This window comes from Melitaea cinxia, chromosome 16 (assembly GCF_905220565.1).
Source record: "Melitaea cinxia chromosome 16, ilMelCinx1.1, whole genome shotgun sequence".
Classification (NCBI taxonomy): Eukaryota; Metazoa; Arthropoda; class Insecta; order Lepidoptera; family Nymphalidae; genus Melitaea; species Melitaea cinxia.
The window spans coordinates 37,618-64,540 of NC_059409.1; the positions used below are offsets into that span (position 1 = coordinate 37,618).

A 26,923-nucleotide genomic window follows, 5' to 3' on the forward strand; every position below is an offset into this window, starting at 1 on the left:
TATAACAATATATCTTTATGTTTAAATACTTGATGTCAATATAGTACTATTATAGACACACTACACAACTTCTTTAAAAAAAAGAAAAAAAAAGAAAATCATTTAATCCTGACGATCCTTATTTCTAAATAATAATCTGGTAATCTTCAATCTTTAGTAAAATGTCAAATCATTGGGATACTGATATAAGATAGTGTTTATAAATCAAATCAAAAAATTTTTGAAGTGGGTCAAAATGAAGTCCAAAGGAGTCGGTTACAAACATACAGGTGAAGCTAATATAAAGCGTGTATATTTACACGTTTTATATTAGCTTATTATTAACACGCTTTATATTATTTATCTTATGACGATCCAATAGACGAGTACAACGACAACAAGGAACACGTTGCGGGAATGTAAGGTCTATGCTTCAATTTATTATTGCGGGATATATTATACTCGGCGATTTCTTCCAAGATTTGCTTTGAAATTTATTAGTAATATTCTAAAAAAACTAAATGGTAAGGCTATAGACAATCGGGGTCTAATTATATTTGCGTTACAAAAAAAAACGCGCTAACGCTCACTCATGCTCCGTTCCGCAGCGGAGGCTGCCTCAGCCGCTCCTCTACGCATTCGTTCGCGCGCTTTCGCGCGGCGGGCGAGGGCTTCCCTCCATCGGCGCCTCCAGCTTCAAAAAAAAAACACTAGGGGTAGGGCAGACCAAGACCACGTGGACAGTGGGGTGCTCCGATACGGTTTTGGGTATTTCGCGAATTTATATACCTATATTCTAGCACCCCCCCATTCATCACCTCTCCCCCCAAACCCCATAAATTAGATCCCGATTGTGTATGGCCAAGGCATTAATGTATAACGACCACTGACCTGATGGCATCGCATTATTTTGCTGCGTCGTTGAGACCAACGCTGCAAGCAGCAGGCGTATTTAATCTCCAATTACGTAGTTTCAACCAGAGTTCAAACAATTCGACTTACATACAGTTATTTTCACGAAACATTTCACTTCACTTTACACACAAATTATTACGACGTAAAAAAATGTCTAAATAAAATTCTATTAAGTCACATATCGTTAATAACTACGATTATTTTTACGATATTTACTAACGAATACATAAACAAAAGGCGTTCGGAAGAATAAGGTCTAATGACTACCGGTCTTTATGACGCACAGGAGTAAGGCTGTCATATTAAGGTTGTTCAAATTATTATTAGCCAATTGTACAACGCGCTGAAACCGTTACTCGTACACCTTTTTCAAATCGGTTCTTTCCCTCTGGGAATGTTTTTGGGGATACATTTTTTTTTAGGGTATTTTCTTGGGAACTCTTAATTCGTCAGAACATAATATATTTTTAATACTAAATAAAATTCTTCATTTATCCATTTACGAATATATTTTAGCAATTTATAATATATAATTCCTTGCTAAAGCAAAGTATAAGAAGAAAAGGGAAAGTATAAAAAAAAAATTCAATTTTAAAATCCTTTGAAAAATAAAATCTTATAAGAAAAACATTAATCTGACTGATTTTTAAATAATTTCAATTTTTGGTTTAGGCGGTTTTGTTTCCAATTTAGCGCGTACATACAGATAATCTACCTAAATGATTTGACAAGTTACGCGTATTTGAATGTCACTTAAATTATGCATTTAATTTCATACTCAACTTTATATTTAATTTTTTTTTTTTGTTCTTAAGCCAATCAAATGTTACATGAAATTAATATGAACCAAGGTTTAGTAACGTTACCAATTACCGTTAGAAAATAAGTTAATATTTATTGGCATCTTACATTAAGTTTAATTTTTTTTAACAGTAATAATGAGACGGAAACGCTTTAAAACGCTAAGTTTTACCGGTAAATAGAAGACAGATTGATTGTCACATAAAACTCTCGTAGATAAGCGAGTTTAACTTTAGATAATTTACTTAGACCGGTTGATAATACGTCGTTCACGCCATCTACAGCCTCCGCTCGTACTATTGCTGGTGAAAGCGCCACACGTTCACTGTTGTCTTAAAATGACTAAATAATAGGTAGAATAATTATGTACTATTAAATTAATTACATTTTAATTAGAAATAATTCAGACATTTTAAATAAAAATGTATTCGTATGCGGCCGCCAGTAATTTGAATATAGCATGTCTTGCGTTTATCAAACACGTAATATTCAGGTCACACTATGACATGATTGAGATTTCCCTTCAACGACAGTAGCAAAAAACCTTAAACATTATTTATATTATCGTCTTCATCATAAAACAGCAGCAACTCATCTTTTTAACCGACTTCCAAAAAAGGAGGAGGTTCTCAATTCGACTGTATTTTTTTTTTTTTTTTTTTTTTTTTTTTTTTTTTTTTTTTTTTTTTTTTTTTTTTTTTTTTATATGTATGTTACATCAGAACTTTTGACCAGGTAGACCGATTTCGACAAATTTTGTTTTAATCGAAAGGTGGTGTGTGCCGATTGGTCCCATTTAAATTTATTTGAGATCTAACAACTACTTTTCGAATTATATCTAATAATGCGTTTTTACTTGACGCTTTTTTCGTCGACCTACGTTGTATTATACCACATAACTTTCTACTGGGTGTACCGATTTTGATAATTCTTTTTTTGTTGGAAAGGGGATATCCCTAGTTTGGTACCATGATAAGGAAACCAGGATCTGATGATGGGATCCCAGAGAAATCGAGAGAAACTCTTGAAAATCCGCAATAACTTTTTACTGGGTGTATCGATTTTGATAATTTTTACTTTAATCGAAAGCTGATGTTTATCATGTGGTCACATATAAATTTTATCGAGATCTGATAACTACTTTTTGATTAATCTTTGATAACGCGTATTTACTTGACATTATTTTCGTCACCTTACGTTGTATTATACCTCATAACTTTTTACTGGGTGCACCGATTTTGACGTTTCTTATATAAATTAAAAGCTACTATTCGTCACGTGGTCCCATTCAAATTTAATTGAGATTTGATTAGTAATTTGTGAGTTATATCTAATATTGCGTATTTACTTGACGGTTTTTTCGTCACCCTACGTTGTATTATACGTTATATCTTTTTACTGGGTGCACTGATTTTGATCTTTTTTGTATAAATCAAAAGCTAATACTTGTCATGTCGTCCGTTTTAAATATGATTGAGATATAATGAGCAATTTTTGAGTAATCTTTGATGACACGTATTTACATGACGATGTTAAGACGACTGTGGTCATGTTCAATACTTTGCCACAACGCCATCTATCAAAATGTAATGAAATTACTTCGTTCACTATCGATCAAATTACAATATTCCACTAGAGTAGAGAGTAGCAGTTTATTCGTTATAAATATATTTGAGCTTTTAATTTTTGAGTTATCGCTAATACTGGGTATTTACTTGGCTATTTTACGTCGACCAACGTTATATTAACCTCATTACTATTTTACTGGGTGGACCGATATCGATGATTCTTTTTTTAATCGATAGGTGGTGCTTGTCATGTGGTCCCATTTAAATATAATTTAGATTTGACTCGAACTTTTTGAGCTATATCTGATATGGCGTATTTACTTGCCTGTTTTTGGAGTTTTCTCCTTAAGAATCGATTTTCATTTAAGGCCCCGGAATGAAAAAATTGAACAGTAAAATCTACTGAACGAATGACCTTGTTAGAGATGGCGTTCAGACGTTTTCTAATAACGCAATTAGGTTCCGATAGATGGCGTTATTGCATTCATTTATTTACAATTTGATATAGTAATAATATATTTCTTAGACTAGTAAGCCTTTTTGTGCCTATTTAGACAGTTGATCTGAAGGGGTAAACTCCAGTCGTGCATCGGAGCTGTGTGAAAACATGAACATTACATATTTTTAATAAAAAAGACATAAACCGTAATTCAATATAAATCCGCTTCAACTAAAAAACCCGCCGTAATAAGCGATGTCAGCGCTTCGCGCGAATCGACGACGGGCCTTTTATGAAATTTCTGCCTACAATTGCTAAAAAAAGATAGAAATAACAGTAGAACATTATATAATTCTACAATTTTATAATGTCGCGTTATATGGAATACGAACAAAGTATTACTATTTTTTCGTCGATCTACGTTGTATTACTCTTCGATGTAATTGAAGTCGGTTTTTTTGTCGTTTGCGAGCAAACACAATTATTGTGTAAAAGAAAGCACATTAGAACTACATAATTATTGATATCTACCAACAGATGGCATGAGGTGCCGTTTAAATCGCGCTAGCGTTTCGTTTAGTTTAAAATGTTTGTTTTTACATCATATTTGAAACAAATTTTCTTATAGACAATAAACGAGCTTACAAGCATTTAAGCACAGGTAAACAGGGATAAAAGTAAAACGACATTTTCTCAAAATGAATCCTAGCTTACCTAGCTATATCGATTTATTTCCCCTGAAATCCCCTGCATACTAAATTTCATGAAAATCGTTAGAGCCGTTTCCGAGTTTCTGAGAGAGATATATATAAGTGTGTGTGTGTGTGTGTGTGTGTGTGTGTGTGTGACGTTAGGTTTGAGATATCCTATTTTTTTTTTCTTAAATTACATTCAAAGTACACTTGGCAATTGGGGATGACAGATTATTTGTTTTTTTTTTGTAAATCTAAAAGTTAAAACTTTGAAGACTGTCCCCAAAATTTGAAGAATTTCTTATAATTCACGGACATGGGTTCACAATTTGGATTCAATTTCAACCGAACGTAGGAGGACTTATGACTGTGTACTTTGAAACTAAATATATAATTATTTTGAGGTCTGTCCTGAAAATTTCTACTTATTTCCAGGACAGTCTTCGAAATTTATACATATATCATTACAGCCTAATTTTTCAGCCTTTATACATATATAATGGAATATATTCCTTTGAGTTTGTATATTTGTGTACAGTACCTTTTTTATAGCAGTAGTAATATGTATTGTTTTATAAAGAGATTTTTGACACTCCATAATAGTCACATATAAAAGAAATATTTAATTTTAATTTTATGTTGAGGAATTGGTAAATAACTTTAAATGTCGTTTCTTTGTTTTTTCAGGTAGGTTAAGGGTTTTTATAATTTATTTTTGTATCATAATGTATAAAGAAAAATTGTAAAATAAAATCTTTGTTTTTTCAGAGCAACACTGTAGAATTTTCCGATTCCAATTTTAACCCTAAACTTGGCAGCGTATCTAATAATGCACATTTTATTTAAAAAAATCTGCTGGGTTACAGCGATTGCTTTATAATATATTTTTGTCATATAATGGTAGCATGAGTTATAAACTTTCTACCAATAAATATATTTTTGTGCCCTGGTTACACAATTTGACAGTAGCTCGTAAGATCTCGGATCCTGCGCGTGCGGCTACGAGGCTCAAGGCAAGAATTCACTAAATTTTCTTATTTTGCTTATTTAGGAAGTAGCTAATGTATTTATTTAATAGTTCAATAATTGAACTATAGGTTTTAATTTGTATCTGATAGTAAATAGTTTAATTTCCTGGTAAAATACAGACGTCTTTCCTGATGTATCCATAAATGCACATTGCCAGGTTCATTGACGGATTACATTGATTTTGTCGTGTGCACTTAGAGATACATTGCCATGTTACGAATATTATTGCTTGGGAGTGGTAATGTGCATTTTTGGATGCATTGCCAGTGATTCGGTGAAATAAATAAATACATTTTTTTATCTTTTTCTTGACATAATTAATAAATTAAACACTATTTAGTTAATTAAGTCTTGTTTGAATCTTCTACGTTGTTTTATCATTAATAATTTCATGGTTTGCAATCAATCACAAGATCTCAGCGAATTTTGCCATTAGTAACTAAGCCAGGAGCAGATTCATATTTAGAAAAAAGCGAAACTTCGGAAGACGAATTGAAACTTCCTGCACATATATCTGATTCTGACAGCTCACCTGTTCCATCTAAAGCTCCATCGTTAGAAAACTTACATTTGCTTTTAGACAATGATAGCGAAACAGAAGAAAATGTAATATCAACTAAAGATGGAAATCAATCAGTCGTTCTACCTACATCGACTTCGTCTTGTCCTGATGTTACTACGTATAGTCCACTGGCTCCAACACATTCACCTCTGACTCCATTAGTACAGTCTAATTCTCCAGCTGCACGAAATGTACAGTTCCAACATAATGTAGCAGTTTTTGACATAAATCCACACTTACCATCAGTTGCAACAAATAGCTTGAGCAGTTGTCCGGCCGTTTCCTCTTCTAATGCAACTCAGTCCGGATTTAAAAAAATCTACAGTTGTCATAAAAAACCTAGGAAAAAAATGGACAACCCAACATATTCGTGGGAATGCAGAAATCGAAAAATATTTAGCAAACCTCCTAATACACAGTCTCCTGCAGAATATTTTGCTATCTTCCTATCTGACGATATAATACAAATGATGGTGGAACAAACGACCTTGTACCATTTCCAATTAAAAGGTACATTGTTGGCGTACAATACTACTGACTATTGGTCAGCCTTTTTAAGATTCGATAAAGTAGCTGATGTAATGAGCATTAAACGGTTCCAGCAAATTCGAAGATATCTGCATTTTGCAGATAATCTACGAGACAACGGTGATCGATATTACAAAATCCGACCATTTCTTAAAAGTGTTCGTCTTAGTTGTTTGATAGTCGGTTTATGACGGAAGGTCGTAGGAAGAAGGAAGGTAGAAGCCACAGAAAACACATTTTATGTGTGCCATGATAGAAAAAAGTACGTTAATTTTTTAAGTTTTGCTTTGTAATTGTTCTGACGCGAAAAAAGATGTTAATAAGCATTATTATTCTTCATACTTCATGTTTAAAAAGTAATGTCATATTAAAGTACTTTGTCTTAAAAAAAAATATTTTTCTCTTCCCTAGGCAATGTATCCTTAAGGACACACATTGATTTTCAAATAAAATGTAGAAGACTTGGCAATGTATCTTATAAGATACATGCTATATATCATAATATATAAAAAATATATATTTTTTTTAGATTTTTCTCATATATTATTATGATTATATTATATTGATATTATTCTTATTAACTATATAGATTAAAAAAAATATGATAAATTGATCACTTTTATCGCTGCCAAGTTTAGGGTTAAGTAGTCAATAATGTCTTATACATATTACTGTTATAGTACATAGGTACATTGCTAAAACTTCTGAGGACAGACCAAAAATTTTGTTATCATTTTTGAGAATGCTATTAAAATTGATTTTCATAGATATAGTTTCTAAATTTACATTTCGGGAATGAGCTGTTTAATTAAAAGAGAGGCCCTGGGAAAAACGTTTCTTCTGAAAATGTAAATTTTGAATCTAACATAGTTTTTTCAAGTAGATAATCTCACGTGAAACACACGTGGCATATCAAATTTACAATCTTTAATACGTTTAAGTATTTCGTTGCCGACGTTGACTATATTTATTTTAAGATCGAAATATTAGCGAAACCTTTGCTGGAGCATTTCAACAAATGGGATAAAGGCAACAAATAACAATAACACACTAAGTTAAATGTTGAAAAAGTATATTAAGTATAATTTCTACTAATCAATTTTACACAAAAAATTTCGTAATCTAGTTGAGTAACGTAACGTAGTTTTTTTTTAATTATGTCTATTAGAAATATTTGATTGAGAATAAAAAAGATGTTTAACTTATTACTGACAGTCAGTTAGCTCGACCATTAGTTTTAGTATCAGCTGTTTTGAAGCTGGTTAATTTTATAAATATTTTCAGGACAGACCTTGTAATTTACATCACTACATAGTATAAAACAAAGTCGCTTTCTCTGTCCCTGCACATGTATGTACGCTTAAATCTTTAAAACTACGCAACGGATTTTGATGCGGTTTTTTTTAATAGATAGAATGATTCAAGAGGAAGGTTTATATGTATAATAACATCCATTAAATAGTGGAGAAATACTGTTATTTTTGAGTTTTCTAATGTTATGTCGTAAATAAATTTTTTTTTTTTCGCTTAAATTGCAAACGCAGGCTGAACCCTACGAGATTTATCAAAATAATGTACTAAGTATTGTACACATTAAAAAGGTCTACAGAAAACTCCGCTATGGTGTATGTCTATCTCTTATGGATATCCCACAATAACATTTTTTTGTCATTTACTTTTTACGACAAATAATGCCTAATTTTCAAAACGATTTTAACCAATACAGCATTAATCCTTATCTAATTAAATACCTTAAGTACATTGTTAATTTAATATAGATCTATATGTCCCTTTACAGCATATGATTTAAATGAATATTTTCGAAGATATTACAGATTTAAAAATTGCGGTACGTAGCGTTTGCGGCGGTTCCGGCCGGCTTTTACTCTAAAGTTAACGCGAGCGGGCCACGGGCAGTAATGAATAAATCAAAATTACTGGATCGATTTTAATCATTTTTTCAGTGAATGATATAGGCTATAGTTATATTTTATACCCGTGCGAAGCCGGAGCGGGTCGCTAGTAATTTATAATTACTTTCGGGACTGTTCTCAAAATATGCATAGCATAATAAATAATAATTTACCTAGCTAAGTGTTTGCTCATTTTTTTTTTCTAACGATGAGCTATTTTTAAACGTAAAAAAAGTTATCATGATCCAAGAAGTAAAACAAACTAAGAATACTATTTTGAAGGCGATGATTTCCTTGATTCAAGAGCGAAACTTCAAATTATTCGTCATTCAAGAATTTTTGCGTTTGGCTCACGAAAATTAGGTATTTTCTTTAAAATGGTATTCATATTTCAAGATTCTTTTCTCTTTAATCAAGTTAGCTTTCTTATCAGTGTATAATTCATATGTATAAAATGATTGTCAGGGTATATTCTATATGACAAAACCTTAACATCTCTTAATATCTTCTTGATTATTAAGCCATAATAAAACATACCTTTGCGAACCCGCTTAAAACGCCCAATAATAATTTACTATAGCAATAATAATAATACACACACATTTGACAAGCTAGCAAATGCGTGTACGATCTCATTGACGACCTCCGTAGCGCGGTGGCTGACCGCCACCGCTATGAGTCTCGTGAGTTCGAGTCTGGGGAACCCCCCTAGTTAATATGTAGATTTTTTATTATTTTTAGTTGGTACATATAACTTTTAAAAAATTGCGTGTACATACCTACAGTTTGGCAATTCATTTTTATTTATATAAAGATATCATAATATAAATAAATGACAAATAAATTAGTATTATCATAGAGAAATAAATAATACCTAACAATAAAATTACTGAAATAATCTCAATTCAATCTCAAAAAAACATTAAACAACGAGTCACATTATTAGCATTAAATCGCTACATGGTAACCCATAACAAGACTGCATACTTTAGAGTTTTAGATTTTATTTTTTGAACACCAATGACAATAAAATTGAAAGAAAACATAATATGGGTGCAATGGTAGGTAGATAGGTATATGTAGGTATAAAGCGCGCGTCGGCATCGGCGCGGCTCATTCTAGAATATAACCTGTTTCTTTTCAAGATCCTTTTAGATATGAGCCATCACTTTCACAGTATAAAACAAAGCCGCTTCGCGCTGTTTGTCTGTCCCTCTGTATGCTTAAATCTTTAAAACTACGCAACGGATTTTGATACTGATTTTTACTACATAGGGTGTTTCAAGAGGAAGGTTTACATGTATATTACATGCATAATATAATAGCGAAATACTGATAATTTTAGAGCTTTTTAATGTGATGTCGTAAATAAACAACTTTTTTTGCGCTTACATTGCAATTTGCAAGAGCTGGCTGAACCCTACCTTAAAAAAATCTAAAAAAACTCCGTAATAGTATATGTCTATCTCTTAGGGATAACTCATAATAACCATTTTTTATCCTTTACATTTTACGAGAAATACTGGCTTATCTACGAAGCAATTTTAAGCAATACACCATTAATCATTATCCAATTAAATATCTTAAATACATTGTGCATTTAATGTAGATCAATATGGCTCTTTACAGCATGTAATTGAAATGAATATTTTCGGAGATATTACAGATTTAAAATACAGGGACATAACGGTTGCGGCCATAGAGCAACACGGAGGGGAGTAGCCATGTACAGGCGTTCCCCTCTGTCAAGGTATAAGGCCAAATAGCCATATGCAAACAATAAAACTAGTTGCCGCCGCACTGATCACTAGACTAAATCTAGTTGCGCGATTGAATCAACGTCCTTCAAAAAATGCCAAATTGTTCTGTTTTTTACTGCAAAAAAAGTTCTGCCACGTCTAAGTTACTAAAACATGGCGTTACCTTTCATACGTAAGTATTTTTTAATCACATTATTACTTGTATACTTCTTTTAAACCTTTTTTAAACTTAAAAATTACAAATATTATCGTTCGTGTTGACTCGATTTGTTTACCAACACAGGCCGCTCGCCCGCATACAATATGCGGATCAGTCGAGCGACTGATCGGAGTCTATTTCCGAGAAGTCACTGTCGCCGAGCGATAGTGTTGTTACCGGTTTGTTTGTAGATGGTTATCGACAAAAATGGCAAAGGCAAAAAAGGAGACAGACATATTTGAGATTTTGATTTATTTAAAATATTATATTGCTAGCTTTTTTAAATAAACATAGTTATATAATAAAATTGCATTAAATTAAATATAATACACGTATTATGAGTATTAATACATTTTACTAGAATTACTTAATGTGAACTTCCACCATAATGTTTTATATAAAAATTTGGCAGGTTTTCTAAAAATCCAAATTTAAGGGATACATGGAAAAAAATGGTAATAACAGATTAACCTGGACGCCCACAAAAAATAGTGTAATTTGTTCAGATCATATCAATACCACTAACTTTCATGTATTGGCGAACAATAGAAGGATTAGTCGAGGGCACCAAACCAACACTAACGCCACACTGTTTTTGTCCCGTAAGTTTTTTTTTTGTCTCGTGTACAAGATAATCAAGATATGGTTCACCTTAGTCATAGTAGTGAAATGAAGCTTAGATTTATCAACTTTGAAAATGAACAATGTCCATCCTTTCAGATTCATCAACAAATCATTAAATCTAGCAGATGACAAGCTATCATCTTATGATGCCATTAGTGTTGCGCTCCCTACTCCCGATTCGTTGACATCACCGTGTACATCACCAACTCCTCAAAATATATGTTAACTTTAAAACGTTAATAATTTTAATCGTTTTAATTTATTGTAAAATGGCATTGTTTGGCACAACAACGTTGCACCAAACATATTGTGACATAATTATAATAGTTAGACATAGGCTGTCGCGACACTTTTTAACTGACTTCCAAAAAGGGGAGGTTCTCAATTCGACTGTATTTTTTTATGTATGTTACTTCAGAACTTTTGACTGGGTGAACCGATTTTGATGATTTTTAATTTAACAGAAAGCTGATGTTTATCATGTGGTCGCGTTTAAATTTCATCGAGATATGATAACAACTTTTTGAGTAACCTTTGATAACGCGTGTATATTACGTATATTGTATTACTTGTCGATGTAATTGAAGTCAGTTTTGTTTTCGTTTGCGAGCAAATACAATTATTGTAGATAATGATGTGTTGTACAAAGTCTTACTACATTATATATTTCTATTATCATTAGTTTTTGCAGCGTACGCAATGTAAGGAATTTTTTAGGTTATTTTTTTATCCCTTGGGTTACATTATTGGAGTTTTAGTAAGGATCCCTAATATTTTTGAAAATATAGTATAACCTATGTCGCTCAAGGATTATGTAGCTTCTCAACGGTAAAATAATTTTTTGAATCGGTCCAGTAGTTTCGGAGCCTATTCAATGCTAACAAACAAACAATCAAATCTTTACTCTTTATAATCGTTTATTTTACACGAAGATGTTTGATTTGTAGTATATAATAAATTAAGCCTATTTTTATAATAACATCTTACCTTTGTATCACTATACCTTATCTCCCTAACCGAGTACTTGAATTTATCGATAATGGATATCGACAGTTGTTACAACCATGGCTGTAAGAAACTTGTCAGTGTAGTTGCGGCGTGTCATTATACTGTAATGACACAGAATGTATCTATGTGTGTGTGAAAAATGTAAGTGTGATTTTAATTTAGTATGTGTGAGTTTCGTAGTGACAGACGATTATTTTTGTGTGGGAATTAGATAAAGTATGCATGTGTGTAATTTCCCCCCGCAAAAAATGACAGACAATTTTGTATCGGTAGCAGACGCAATGGCTACTCCCCTCCGTGTTGCTCTATGGTTGCGGCGGTACCGGCCGGGCGGCGCGTGCCTAAATAAATAATAATAAAAACAATAGCGCTTCGAAGGCCGCGCTTCGCTTACCACACCGACTTTGTCCTAAGCCGAGTTGCGTTCTCGCTAGGAGACACTCTTCAAATCTTAATTTAATTTAAATGGGAATATAGTTGTAGTACCTATATTTAGTGTACTGTGTGGCTACGGTACTAAAGAATATAGCCACCCCCTCTCTTCCCGTGGGTGTCGTAAGAGGCGACTAAGGGATAACATAGTTCCGCTACACACAAAGCCAAAGCCAGCCCTGCGGTCACCAACCCGCCTGCCCAGCGTGGTGACTATGGGCAAAACACATGAGTTCACGCTATTTTTGGCGTGGGCTTGTGGAGGCCTATGTCCAGCAGTGGACTGTATAGGTTGTAATGATGATGATAATGATGATGACCTATATTTAGTATCAGCATTGTACCCGTGCGAAGCCGGGGCGGGTCGCTAGTAATGTATAAAATAGTATAATTACCTACTAATTGGTGATAGTTTATGTTGATTTATAAGATTTGAGAAGTAGGAAAAAACAAAGTAAATTTTTTTTGTACAACGTAATCTGTATTAGTATTATTTTTCTTTATTGATCTTATCCTGTCCTGTGTATCCGTTTTACTTAGTTTGCAATAAAGATTAATTGTATTGTAGGTATTGTATTTGTCAGATCTGATAGGTAGATTTCGAGATTTCAGTTCGAGCCGAACTACTGATATTATGCTATACTTGTACCAAGTAGGTATAGCATAATATTCTGAAGATATTCCTATGCTTCATTTAGTCTCAAAGAGTGTCAACTAAAAGCAAAGGCTTGTGTTATGTTACCATGTACCTAGTGAACTAGTGGTGATCCTAGAATATTCATACATAAATACATACACACCTAGACTCGGAATATACATATTGGTTGAACTTTAGATTATGCTCACTAATCCCCATAAATCGACGGTCCATAATCTAAAGTTTTTAGCCTACATTTTTTTTTGTTGCGCCGTGCGGGAATCGAACCTGTGACTTCACAAGTCGCTCAGCTGGCGACTTAGCCACCGCGCTACGGAGGTTGTCAGATGTATGTAGCTTGTAAATAAATTAAAGCTACATAGGTACGCTGCGGTAGGTACTCATTGCCTACAGGATCCGACAAGGATTACAAATTAGGTACAATTAAAGGGAAAGGAAATTTACCGCAATTGTAAACTATTTTCTATAAATCACGATAAAAACAAAATTCCGATTAAATTGTTTTTCTTTTCGGAGTATTAGAGAAAGTGATGATTTATTATAACCCAAAATCCCCTTTTCCCAAGTGCCCCAAAGATATCATATAGTTAAATAGTATAATTAATAAATATAGTTTTTAGAATAATTTACTTCAGATTACTTTCTAGTTTATTTCCTTGTAGAACGCAATAAAAAATTAAAACCACAAAATATTTTTCACACTACTTATAAATTTCGCGCGGACACGAACGATTTAAATATTATACGTACTTACCTTTAATGTAGGTACCTATTGCCGCGACACGAGACAACGCCGCGACTATTGCCTATTTCTTGTCAAAAAAATATTTTAAACGTTTTAGCAAGGACGTCTAATTGTCAGCATATAGGTATATCAGTTTCGCATTCGAGGCTATGTTCACAAAATTAATAAAAATTTGCGCGTCTTATATATACCTATTTAGTTATTGTGTAAAATTTTGCAGGCAGGTTAGGTTAGGTTAGAGAGAACTTGGTAAAGACTAGGATAGGTACTTTACTTATTGACAAGCATTAATTCCGCCGATAAACTGTCATACAGTTTGGCGGATTATAAAATTGTACAGTATTTGGTCAAATAAAGAATTTATTATAATAATAATAATAATTATTATTATTATTATTATTGATTGTTTTATAGAGAAACAATATAGGTACAAGTCACTTCCCTTCACTATACTAATAATAGCGATTAGCGAGACAAAGTCAAAATTCAAACGCAACATAGGTTTCACTCATAATAGGAATTCAAAGTATTAAAAATAATAATTAAATAATTGTGTTTGCTCGCAAACGAAAAAAAAAACCGACTTCAATTACATCGACGAGTAATACAACGTAGATCGACGAAAAAATAGTCAAGTAACTACGCGTTATCAAAGATTACTCAAAAAGTAGTTACCAGATCTCGATAAAATTCAAATGTGACCACATGATAAACATCCGTTTTCGATAAAATTAAAAATTATCAAAATCGGTACACCAAGTAAAAAGTTATTGCGGATTTTCGAGACTTTCCCTCGATTTCTCTGGGATCCCATCATCAGATCCTGGTTTCCTTATCATGGTACCAAACTAGGGATATCTCCTTTCCAACAAAAAAAGAATTATCAAAATCGATACATCCAGTAAGTAAGTAGAAAGTCATTTTTAATTTAAATCTGACCAATTGATTGACACACACCATTTCAATTAAATTTTTTTTTGTCGAAATCGGTCCACCCAGTCAAAAGTTCTGAAGTAACATACATAAAAAATATAAGTCGAATTGAGAACGTCTCTTTATTGGAAGTCGGTTAAAACTAGGAAGCGCCTTTTTGACTTTGTGGCGGCAGTCACCTCATAGAACAAAATGTTTATGAAGTTATAATATGATTGTTTGTCTGAGAGTCGGAAACGTACAAAGTTAATTTTGTTTAAAGGTAAATAAAGATTATGTCAAATTACGATAATGGATTTTTATTTTACTATACTCCACTACTTTTAAATTACCAGAAAAAAAATTGCTTATTTAGTATCGGCTACATATCAGTTCTGCATATCTATATAAAAAAATGGGTTGAGAAAATTTAAATCAAATAGTTTTTTATTCAATTTGAATTTATTTTAATTAATTTTCTAACACTATTTTTTTTATCTACGTCGTAACTCATTCAACTTTCGTATGCATTCAATCCAATGAAGTAGGTATGTAGATACAAAAACTATGTCACTTCTGCGCTGTCAATCTATAGTAGTAGTAACATTGTTCTTACATACGTTGAACAAATCGCGTAACTGCCATGATGTTCACGGCACTTACGACGTTTTGGTCGTGAGAAAAATATAATCTCTAAACGGCTAAACGCCGAAAATTTTAAAAACTTGTTTAGACAATAGTCTCTGGGCTTAGCACTGCAGCACAGTCCGCTCACGCCACGCTCCGCCCGCGCGGGCCGCTCCCCCTTGTCATCAAGATGCAACAAGTTTTTCGTTTGGTTATAGCTTCTCTATACGCTAGTAATAGTAATTCAATAGTTGCAGACTATAACCTACGGAAATCGCTTCCCTGATTGAAATATAAAAAGTAGCCTATCTGCTTTCTCATTATCTAGACTATCTGTCATTTAAATCGGTTCAGAAGTTTTGGCGTGAAAGGCCGACAGACAGACAGATAGACAGAGTTACTTTCGCATTTATTATATTACTAAGGATTAAGATGCTATATCATAATATTTATTAATTGTATTTCATTAATTTGAATATAACATAATTATATCACGTAAATTGTTATCATATGGGACCCCCCCCTTTGTCACGCTCATAGATCCCCTACTAAACATTACTTCAAAACAACCACAGCCCAACCATCCTCCTAGAATATAAATGTCGTGTCACGATGTATGTTAGCAATAAACTCCAAAACTACTGAACCAATTTTTATCAAATTTTGTAAGTATCTGTAAATTTGGTCTAACTTGGGAGGTAGGGTAGTTTTTATCTCAACTATTGATATCAATATTTGTTATTGCAAATTAAATATTATATTTAAAATTCTCGTGTCGCGGTGCTCCTCCGAAACGGTTTGACCGATTTTCATGAAATTTTGTGTGCATATTGAGTAGGTCTGAGAATCGAACAACATCTATTTTTCATACCCCTAAGTTACAAGGGAGTGGGGGAGGGGGGTGGAGGATTAAGGGGTTAATAATATAAATGGCAAAACAACGTTTGATGGGTCAGCTAGTGTTTATGTAATATATGCGATTTACCACTGACTGACATCCCGAATGCTTACCATGGTAACCGTTGCCATGGTATCCGTTTTTTTTATTTTGTAAAAGTTACTTCCATCTATATATTTAGTATCAGCATTGAACCCGTGCGAAGCCGGGGCGAGTCGCTAGTATTTATATAAATAAATACTTATAGGAAGCTATCAGCGGGTGCTATTCTACTTCCGCGATTTCGCCGGCGTTCGCCCAAACTACCGTACCTACTACCAAAGGCCCGTGCGTGACCCGTCGCAGCCTTCCCCTTATTTTTGCAAACGTATTTGACGGGACCCAAGACAGGATAGGACACCTAATGAGAAAAAAATACTTGTATATTCAGTTTTTCCGCAATAGATTATTATTAAAGTACGTGAATTCAGTTGGTAATAAAAACAACTTATTCAAAGATATTGCAATAAAATAAATAATATTAAACAATGTCATTTTGTTTATTCGCAAACGAAAAAAAAAACAACTTCAATTAAATCGTTAAGAGTGTATGCTACTTCAAATTGCTTATTTTCCACTCGGCAGGATGTCCATATCTTCCAAACTACTGAATATTTAAGTTTGAAAGAACAATGGCAGCTTTCCATACAACGTTTTACCTGATATCCATTTGCGGCGTCTTGAAATAAAAAAATGCTAAAGCGATAGGAATAACATAGCAGAAGCTTAATCAGAAATATATATTTTTTTAGAAAGCCACAAAAAAAAGATATTAACGTTTTTACTTTATAATTTGAGGTTAGGTACCTGTCAATAGTAGCTGTCACTAATTATTGTAGATTGACTATAAAAATTGAAAAATAAAAAGTAAACGATATAGGTACTGTATGAATAACGTTTTTAGTTTTATTATCATGGTTGAACAAAAGATACACATCTAATAGAACAAGTAGGTACCCATAGCAATTGCAGACTTACATAGGTTACATTACAAATTAATAGTCTTATTAGTCTCCTTTGTAAATATGTAAAAATGTGTGTCAGAGATAGGTAGTTAAGTACTTACAATACGAACTATTTTAATCAAAGTTTTTCTCTGGTTAAAATAATTATTATGGTTATCATGTATATATAGGTACTTATTAGTAAAAATAAAACAACATTTTAAGATTACATTTTATTCTTCATCATATAGGTCTCTTACGACTATCTCGTCGAGAAAGTCTGCTGGTGCAGATATTATGTTTGTTTCGTGCCTGGCCCATCCTAGGTACCACACGACTGTCATTACGTGTGCGCAACAACCTACAGTACGCCGACCAACTAAACAATTGCAACAATATTCCACTATACTCGATCTGCTACAATTATTGTTTTCGATTAGTATATAAACATAATATTGTTTCCTGGAAACGTGTCGCGATTTTATTTTTCCTCTTATTAAAGTCGTTTCTCCAGTTCCCCTTAAGTTATATACAGAGGTATCAATTCTTTCGCTACAGACTTCAATTCTATACCCGCCATGAAAACGTATGTGCTCCCCATAATAGGAGCGAGCTTGACGAATTTAGTAGGTTCCCATGGCGAATAATATGAGATCTCTATATTCAAGACGGGGAAATAATATAACATTGTTTCGGTCAGCTGTAAGACTCCGGAAGTTGGTTGATCTTCGGTTCATGTTTTCTACTTCTACCATATTTGCTAGATTGTTTTCTAATCCCATTTTTTCATTTATTATATTTAATATTTCATTGGCATACTCATTATTTTTTAAGCGAGTACCAAAGCTGTTTAATAGAGCCGCTGCTATTTGAACATTCTGCATCATATGTGGTAGAGACCGATGACAATATTCTTGTCTGAGTATTTTAAAGTCTCGTTTTAAATAACCATTTACCACCTCTACTACCCATCGACACATGGTAACGCAGCGGCTCCGATTTGCTTGAGCTGTGGTTAATTGGTGCTCACCTTCCAAAAGAGAATCTGGCATATATGCTCGATAGCCACATTCTTGTAATAAACCAATACTGTCTCTAAATCCTCTATCTAAAATAAAGATATCATTTTCTCTGAAATAAAACCTAAGGGCGGATGACTCATTTCTAAATAATGAAGACATAATTTCAGTGTCTGAGGTTGTAGCTTTGTATGGGCCAAAGCAGTCAACAATATAGCCATCACAAGTTACAATTAAAAATATCTTTAATAAGTTTCTGTATTTATGAAGAGAGTAACTATCTTTTTGAAACATGTAATTACTACTCTTGTTAGTGTAAATATAGGTACCATCACAGATCACTATGACATTATTACTATTGCCATATATGCCATTTGGTATAACCAGATTATGGCCTAGTAATTGTTCCCTAGAAATATGATTAATACCTAGATGTCTTGGTACATAATCATGCACAAGTACTTCCCGAACTTTGTCCATTAATACCTCTAAACTACGACGTGGCTTTTGCACTAAAGTGGCTATCCTTTCATCAGACTCTCCTGTTCTTAGTTTTAGAAGCAAAATCACAAGACCTAGCCTCCCGCTTTTCATTTCTGAAATTCTTGGTACTTCCTCTAATATTAAATAAAAGTTTTCTTTAGATAGCCCCACCCAATATTCAAATATCTGGTCATCCATTTCTTGTAAATTTTCAAAGTCTAGTGTAGGATTAAATGCATTTACAAATGAAAATATGTGTTGAACATGCTCAACATTAAATACGTTAATGCTATTCTCTGATTCGTACAGACTATCCCATGAATTTCTAAATAAATGAATGCTACAGATTCGGGCTAGTTTTGGAACATAATATTTATGGTTACTTAATATTACAGATCTTAATTTGTCTGAAACACTGTGCAAAGTACCAATATTATTGCAGTCAGGAAAGAGGCAATGGTTACCAGTATTGGCCGCTCTCCTGTAATCTGGTAATACCATAGTTCGAGACTCTATATTCTGAGTACCTGATGCCCTGACAATATCTTGGTCATGTGGATTTCCATGAGATTGGTGGTCTTCCAAAGATATACCTGCTTCAGGTATAGAGATATACTCTGCAACAGTAGGCTCATTAGGTAGTTTACTATGTGAGGCATTATCGTCTCCGTGCTCAATGGCTCCTCCCACTCTTAATTCGTCGACACGATTCATACGTAGGACCTCTCTTTTGGTTCGCAACCAACAGACATGGCATGCTTTGTCTTAAGTTGTTACCTAGAAGTAGTAGAAGAAATATTAATGATTTTAGCAAATAATGGTGTAACATTTATGAAAATAATGCGGTTAAATTGATAAAATAATATATGATTTGATCGACTCTGACTCAGTCTTAATAATATTGATTGTGCAAAGAATAATTTATATTATTTCCTAATAATAAACAAATATTTGAAAAGTAAAAGATCCTTAAGTATCCTGTATATTGTACACTAATAGGATAAAATAAGATTTAAACTTAGTTTTGATTTAATTGCTATAATATGGTACGGTATAGATATTAAATGATACTATGGTATGCGACGCAGTGGCTTGTCCGGATAAGCTCTTGTGAGTTTTTGTGGCATGCTTATGTATGAGTGTTAAGTATGTCTTTTTGTGTATTTTTAAACAAAAAAAAAAAAACTAATATGCACACACCTGCTGTGGTTCCTTATAGCGTTTAATTTTTTCAATCATCTGCAGTTGGATTTCAGTGGGATTATCTTTTAATATTTTGTCACTTTGTCTTCGTACCAGGGAACAGCCACATAAAATACAAACATTGGTATGACCGCGCTGACTTGTTCCAGCTTGTAGTTCATTAGCAGTATTTTGTTGAAGATTCTGGTTTACTGCAGCCATCGAAAGTTCCCAACATTCTTCACAAACATAATCGTCATCAGTAATCTGAAAGTAATATTAAGTGTTGATTCATGATATTATAACTTACCATGTATAACAATCAAACCTTGTTCAAACATATACATAACAAGTTAGATTAATAAATTCCACTTTTTTTTTTGAGATAAAGACGGGCAATAACGTTTTTTAGGACTTACGATTTGTGGATAAATCCAGTTGCAGAGCACCGTACACACTCTCGTGTTTTGATCGAAAATCCGATATCGGCGAAGAGTATTTACGCAGATATTACAATTCACGCACAATATGCGCGTACGCCTGCTATCCATGATAAAAGCGCACAATATTCAAATCGAAGGCACAATCGGAGTCCGTTAGAGAAAAAAAAGTATTTGTCGTAGTTATTCGTATAAACCAGTGATTATTCGTGAGAATGCACAAGTCGTAGTATGGGGCACAGAAAGAAGTCCGAGGGTGAAGCAAAGATCAAAACTTAAGAAAAACTAGGGTAATCACGTGATGTGTAACAAACAGCGTTGAGCGTACAATGGCGTACAACAGAATAAATCAGGCGAAGCTTTATTAGTCAGTTGTCAGTCAATGCCATTGTCATCTGCAGTGCTGCCATTACTATAATTTTAATTACCGTATTTTAGCGTATTTGATTAATCTTACAGCTTAATATTTACGACGAACACAATTATTTAGTTATTTTATTATGTTCTAATTGTAACAAAAAATTATTAGAATTACTATTTATCATTTTAAATACTTTATGAAAATATATTTTTAATAAATACTGCATTATTTTGTGGAAATAGTTTTAACATCTTTTGTAAAGACAAAAGTATTCAACCGGAAGTACGTAAAAAACGAATTAAAAGCTTATTAAAATAAACATTTTTTCGTGGCCTTGCCACGTAAAACTAACAACGTAAAAAAAACGGGCAAATAATATAATTAAGTTTCGTTTATGCCTTAATCTTAGACGCCTTTTAAAATATTCAGGTAAAAAATTGCCATTGTTCTTTATGTATGGTAAAGTTCAGGACATAAACTATCTTTCATATGTTTTGAAAACACGATTCCATAAAATTTTATCGATACAAAAAAATCGCATAGTTACCTCTATTTTTGTATTAAAACCTTAATATCTCAGTAAATATAGAAGTTATGGACTTGAGATTAAGCATGGTAACTGAAATAAGTATGAAGAACATTTTATATGTGGCGTTTTTAAAAAAATAATTATTGGTAATGTTTGTGGGGAGATAATATAATTGTGTTTGCTCGCAAACGAAAAAAAAAAACCGACTTCAATTACATCGACAAGTAATAAAACGTAGATCGACGAAAAAATAGTCAAGCAACTACGCGTTATCAAAGATTACTCAAAAAGTAGTTATCAGATCTCGATAAAATTTATATGTGACCACATAATAAACATCAGCTTTTGATTAAATTAAAAATTATCAAAATCGGTACACCCAGTAAAAAGTTATTGCTGATTTTCGAGAGTTTCCCTCGATTTCTCTGGGATCCAATCATCAGATCCTGGTTTCCTTATCATGGTACCAAACTAGGGATATCCCCTTTCTAACAAAAAAAGAATTATCAAAATCGGTACATCCAGTAGAAAGTTATGTGGTATAATACAACGTAGGTCGACGAAAAAAGCGTCAAGTAAAAACGCATTATTAGATATAACTCGAAAAGTAGTTGTTCGATCTCAAATAAATTTAAATGGGACCAATTGGCACACACCACCTTTCGATTAAAACAAAATTTGTCGAAATCGGTCTACCCGGTCAAAAGTTCTGATGTAACATACATAAAAAAAAAAAAAAATACAGTCGAATTCAGAACCTCCTCCTTTTTTGGAAGTCGGTTAAAAAAAGGTTATAGTGAGTCAACCTTAAAAGATAGATATTTGCAGTCGCGAACTTTTTTTTAGAACTTTTAAAGGGGAACAATTCTGTCATACATGATTTTTGCAAATTTTACGGACCAGTAGGAGTTTCTGAGATTAGTGCGTTCAAACAATCAAACAAACAAACAAACTCTTCAGCTTTATAATATTAGTATAGATTACTCGAAAAGTACTAGATCACCATAATATGACAAGCACCACCTTTTGATTAAAAAAAGATTCATCGGAATCGGTCCACCCAACAAAAAATATTATAAAATGACGGGTCAGATTTTTATCATTAGATACTAGGTAGTTTACGTTCCCTTAATTCAAAATTATAATGTATTCCGAAATTATAATGGCGAACTCAAAACAATAATTAGGTACCTATCTACTGTTTTAAATTTCGTGTGACTCTGGTTCAATACTCATTTTTTAATTTAATTTAATTATTTTTGAAGTTCATAAAATAATATTTAAGTACCTATGTACTTAATACAAGAAATAAAAAAATATGCGACTATATGTACCTACTTATATGAAACAAAATTAATGTTTCACGTATTATAATGTTTCTAGATATTCATGTTGTATTATTATGTAACAAATGTCCGTTCTAAGAAAATGACCGTTATTAGGCGTAACAGACGTTAATCGAATGTCCGTTGAAGCGTCGACGGCCTCACCGTACAGCGCAACCAACGGCCGCGCTCCCGCGCCGCCGCCGCCGCTACGCAGTATTGCCTATTTAGGCTACTCGAACTTCGAAGTGGAAATCGGCGACAAAACTATCTAATTAGCTACTGGTCGCCTTTTAGGCTACTGAAAATTTTCACAGACATCAAAAAAAAATTCGGTCCTTTTAGTTGAATGAACCAATCACAACACAAATGAGCATAAACATAACATACAAATTGGACCCCACGCAAAATATAAAATGTGTGAGAAAATCTAGAGTAAAAGATGGCCACAAACGTCGTTATTTTCAGGGAATATCCTGTAGCTATAACGTAAACAAATTTATGATGCAATCAAGAAACAGTATTTGCTTCGTTGTTCGTAACTATTGTAAATGTATGCATTATACATAACGACTAAATAGTTTGGTAATAATAATTAATACCCATTTAATCTAATATATAAAATTCTCGTGTCACAGTTTTCGTTGCCATACTCCTCCGAAACGGCTTGACCGATTTTGATGAAATTTTTTGTGCTTATCCGGTATCTATGAGAATCGGCCAACATCTATTTTTCATCCCCCTAAATGTTAGGGGTAGTCCACCCCTAAATTTTTTTTTATTTTTTAGACAAAATTTTTAATTTCTATTTTTTTATGATACAACATTAAAAAATACATACAACCCTAAATTTTCAACCCTCTACCATCAACCCCTATTTTTAAATAGCGTTTAGCGGCAAGACAATGTTTGCCGGGTCAGCTAGTTTTTCTATAAATATTTATTGAAGTAGTTTAACTTACTTTAGGTAGATGGCATGGATGATATTCATTGAAGTAGTTTAACCTGATTCAGATAGATGGCGTTGTTGCGTTTTTTTTGTGTACAGTTTACTCCGCTAGCGCGCATTCCACATAGGCAGAAAGATACTGCCTACCTGACAAGGTAGGCAGTATCTTATCTTATCTTTGTCACTAAAAATGATATATAAAACATGAACATTACATATTTTTGAAAAAGATATAAACCATAATTCAATTTAAGTCCGCTTCAATTAAAAAACCCGCCGTCATATTTATTGTGAAATCAGCGCTTCGCGCGAATCGACGACGGGCCTTATATGAAACTATTTATTACTACTTTTTATAATCCTACAATTTTATAATGTCGCGCGTCATATGGAATACGAACAAATATTGTGTTTTTAACATTGGTCGGCTTAACAATGACAGGAGGCACGGCCTAAGAATAACCTGTCCAATCACTAATCTACTAATAATTATGATTTTTGACACGGTCGCATAATCGCATCCGCCATCCGAATAATTCCACAGAGTAATATTATGACTCATCATCATTTTGAATTTTTCGTTTGTGCGTTCTTGTTATTAGTGAAAATATTAATATATTAGTGATGAATAAGTTTATTTGTGAAGTATGTAACGGAGATGCGTGTTTAATGAAAGTAAATAGTGCATCCAAATTCAACACATTCGATTTTACGAATAAATTAAAAACGCCATCTAGTAGAAATGATACCAACTTTTATATGAAATTAATGTCCTTTAAATATACGATATACGAGGATTAATTATAACGAATAATGGCATGTCCTATATATAAAATGACCTGAATTTACTCGTTTTAACGAAGTTTTATTTTTTTCAAAATTTTTGTGTGAAAATTAATTTCCAAGATATGTGTTGTTACACAAAGAGCAACACGGAGGGGAGTAGCCATGTACAGGCGTTCCCCTCTGTCAAGGTATAAGGCCAAATGGCCATATGCAAACAATAAAACTAGTTGCAGCCGCACTGATCACTAGACTAAATCTAGTTGCGCGCATGAATCAACGTCCTTCAAAAAATGCCAAATTGTTCTGTTTTTTGCTGCAAAAAAAAGATCTGGCACGTCAAATTTACTAAAACATGCCGTTACCTTTCATACGTAAGTATTTTTTAATCACATTATTACTTGTATACTTCTTTTAAACCTTTTTTAAACTTAAAAATTACAAATATTATCGTTCGTGTTGACTCGATTTGTTTACCAACACAGGCCGCTCGCCCGCATACAATATGCGGATCGGTCGAGCGACTGATCGGAGTCTATTTCCGAGAAGTCACTGTCGCCGAGCGATAGTGTTGTTACCGGTTTGTTTGTAGATGGTTATCGATAAAAACGGCAAAGGCAAAAGAGGAGACAGACATTTTTGAGATTTTGATTTATTTAAAATATTATATTGCTAGCTTTTTTTAATAAACATAGTTATATAATAAAATTGCATTAAATTAACTATAATACACGTATTATGAGTATTAATACATTTTACTAGAATTACTTAATGTGAACTTCCACCATAATGTTTTATATAAAAATTTGGCAGGTTTTCTAAAAATCCAAATTTAAGGGATACATGGAAAAAATGGTAATAACAGATTAACCTGGACGCCCACAAAAAAAAAGTGTAATTTGTTCAGATCATATCAATACCATTATGTAGTATGTTACATTTTTGTATATATATAAATTTTATTATCTTTTATTTTATTTATTTTTTCTTTGGTGTTTTTTTGTATATTTATTTTTTTTTTCTTCTTAATGAATACTTCTTGCACTGTTTGCCTCGCTATATGAAACACTTACTCATGACTATGGGTTGACTGGAAGAAATCTCTTTCAGAGATAAGTCCACCTTTGCCACAAACCTTTCTATTATTTTATGTTTTATATCTATTTTTTGAGTGCATTAAAGTATATAATAAATAATAAATAAATATTTACACAATACACACACGGTCGTCTGTTCCTAAAGTAAGCAACTATTAATGCTTGTGTTATAGGTTACAGCCGACTGGTATATAGCTAGATATTTTTTTTCGATAAACATACTTATAAATAATACATATATAAATATATAAATAAATATTTATATTACACCCAGACTCGGGGTGGGAATCGAACCCACAACCCTCGGAGCAGAAAGCAGGGTCCCTACAAACTGCGCCAACGGGCTAGTCATGATATGTCATATGTCAAATAAATAAATAAGTACCACTAACTTTCAAGTGTTGGCGAACAATAGAAGGATTAGTCGAGGGCACCAAACCAACACTAACGCCACACTGTTTTTTTTGTCTCATGTACAAGGTAATCAAGATATGGTTCACCTTAGTCATAGTAGTGAAATGAAGCTTAGATTTATCAACTTTGAAAATTAACAATGTCCATCCTTTCAGAGTCATCAACAAATCATTCAATCTAGCAGATGGCAAGCTATCATCTTATGATGCCATTAGTGTTGATTGATTGATTGATTGGTTTAATGGCTTTCAGTTGTGCCAAAGTAGCACGGTTGATTCCGCCAATGACCATTAGTGTTACGCTCCCTACTCCCGATTCGTTGACATCACCGTGTACATCATCAACTCCTCAAAATGTATGTTAACTTTAAATCGTTTATTGTAGACTGGCATTGTTTGGCACAACAACGTTGCACCAAACGTATTGTGACATAATTATAATAGTTAAACATAGGCTGTCGCGACACTTTTTAACTGACTTCCAAAAAGGGGAGGTTCTCAATCTGACTGTATTTTTTTATGTATGTTACTTCAGAACTTTTGACTGGGTGAACCGATTTTGATGATTTTTAATTTAACAGAAAGCTGATGTTTATCATGTGGTCGCGTTTAAATTTCATCGAGATCTGATAACAACATTTTGAGTAACCTTTGATAACGCGTATATATTATGTATATTGTATTACTTGTCGATGTAATTGAAGTCAGTTTTGTTTTCGTTTGCGAGCAAATACAATTATTGTAGATAATGATGTGTTGTACAAAGTCTTACTACATTATGTATTTCTATTATCATTAGTTTTTGCAGCGTACGCAATGTAAGGAATTTTTTAGGTTATTTTTTTATCCCTTGGGTTACATTATTGGAGTTTTAGTAAGGATCCCTAATATTTTTGAAAATATAGTATAACCTATACCGCTCAAGGATAGTGTAGCTTCTCAACGGTGAAATAATTTTTTGAATCGGTCCAGTAGTTTCGGAGCCTATTCAATGCTAACAAACAAACAATCAAATCTTTACTCTTTATGATCGTTTATTTTACATGAAGATGTTTGATTTGTAGTATATA

General features: G+C 32.9%; 2 long non-coding RNA genes across 2 annotated transcripts; one reads left to right on the forward strand and one right to left on the reverse strand.

Moving 5' to 3' along the window:
* The first annotated feature begins 1,896 nt into the window (after positions 1-1,896).
* Positions 1,897-23,204, forward strand: LOC123661105. Its single transcript, XR_006744295.1, has 4 exons — positions 1,897-1,907; positions 6,974-6,983; positions 7,772-7,774; positions 23,133-23,204. It is a non-coding gene; the product is annotated as an uncharacterized LOC123661105 (long non-coding RNA).
* LOC123661104 lies at positions 19,973-20,911 on the reverse strand. The gene is made up of 2 exons (XR_006744294.1): positions 20,376-20,911; positions 19,973-20,223 (listed from the first exon to the last, which is right to left on the reverse strand). It is a non-coding gene; the product is annotated as an uncharacterized LOC123661104 (long non-coding RNA).
* Positions 23,205-26,923: the final 3,719 nt, after the last annotated feature.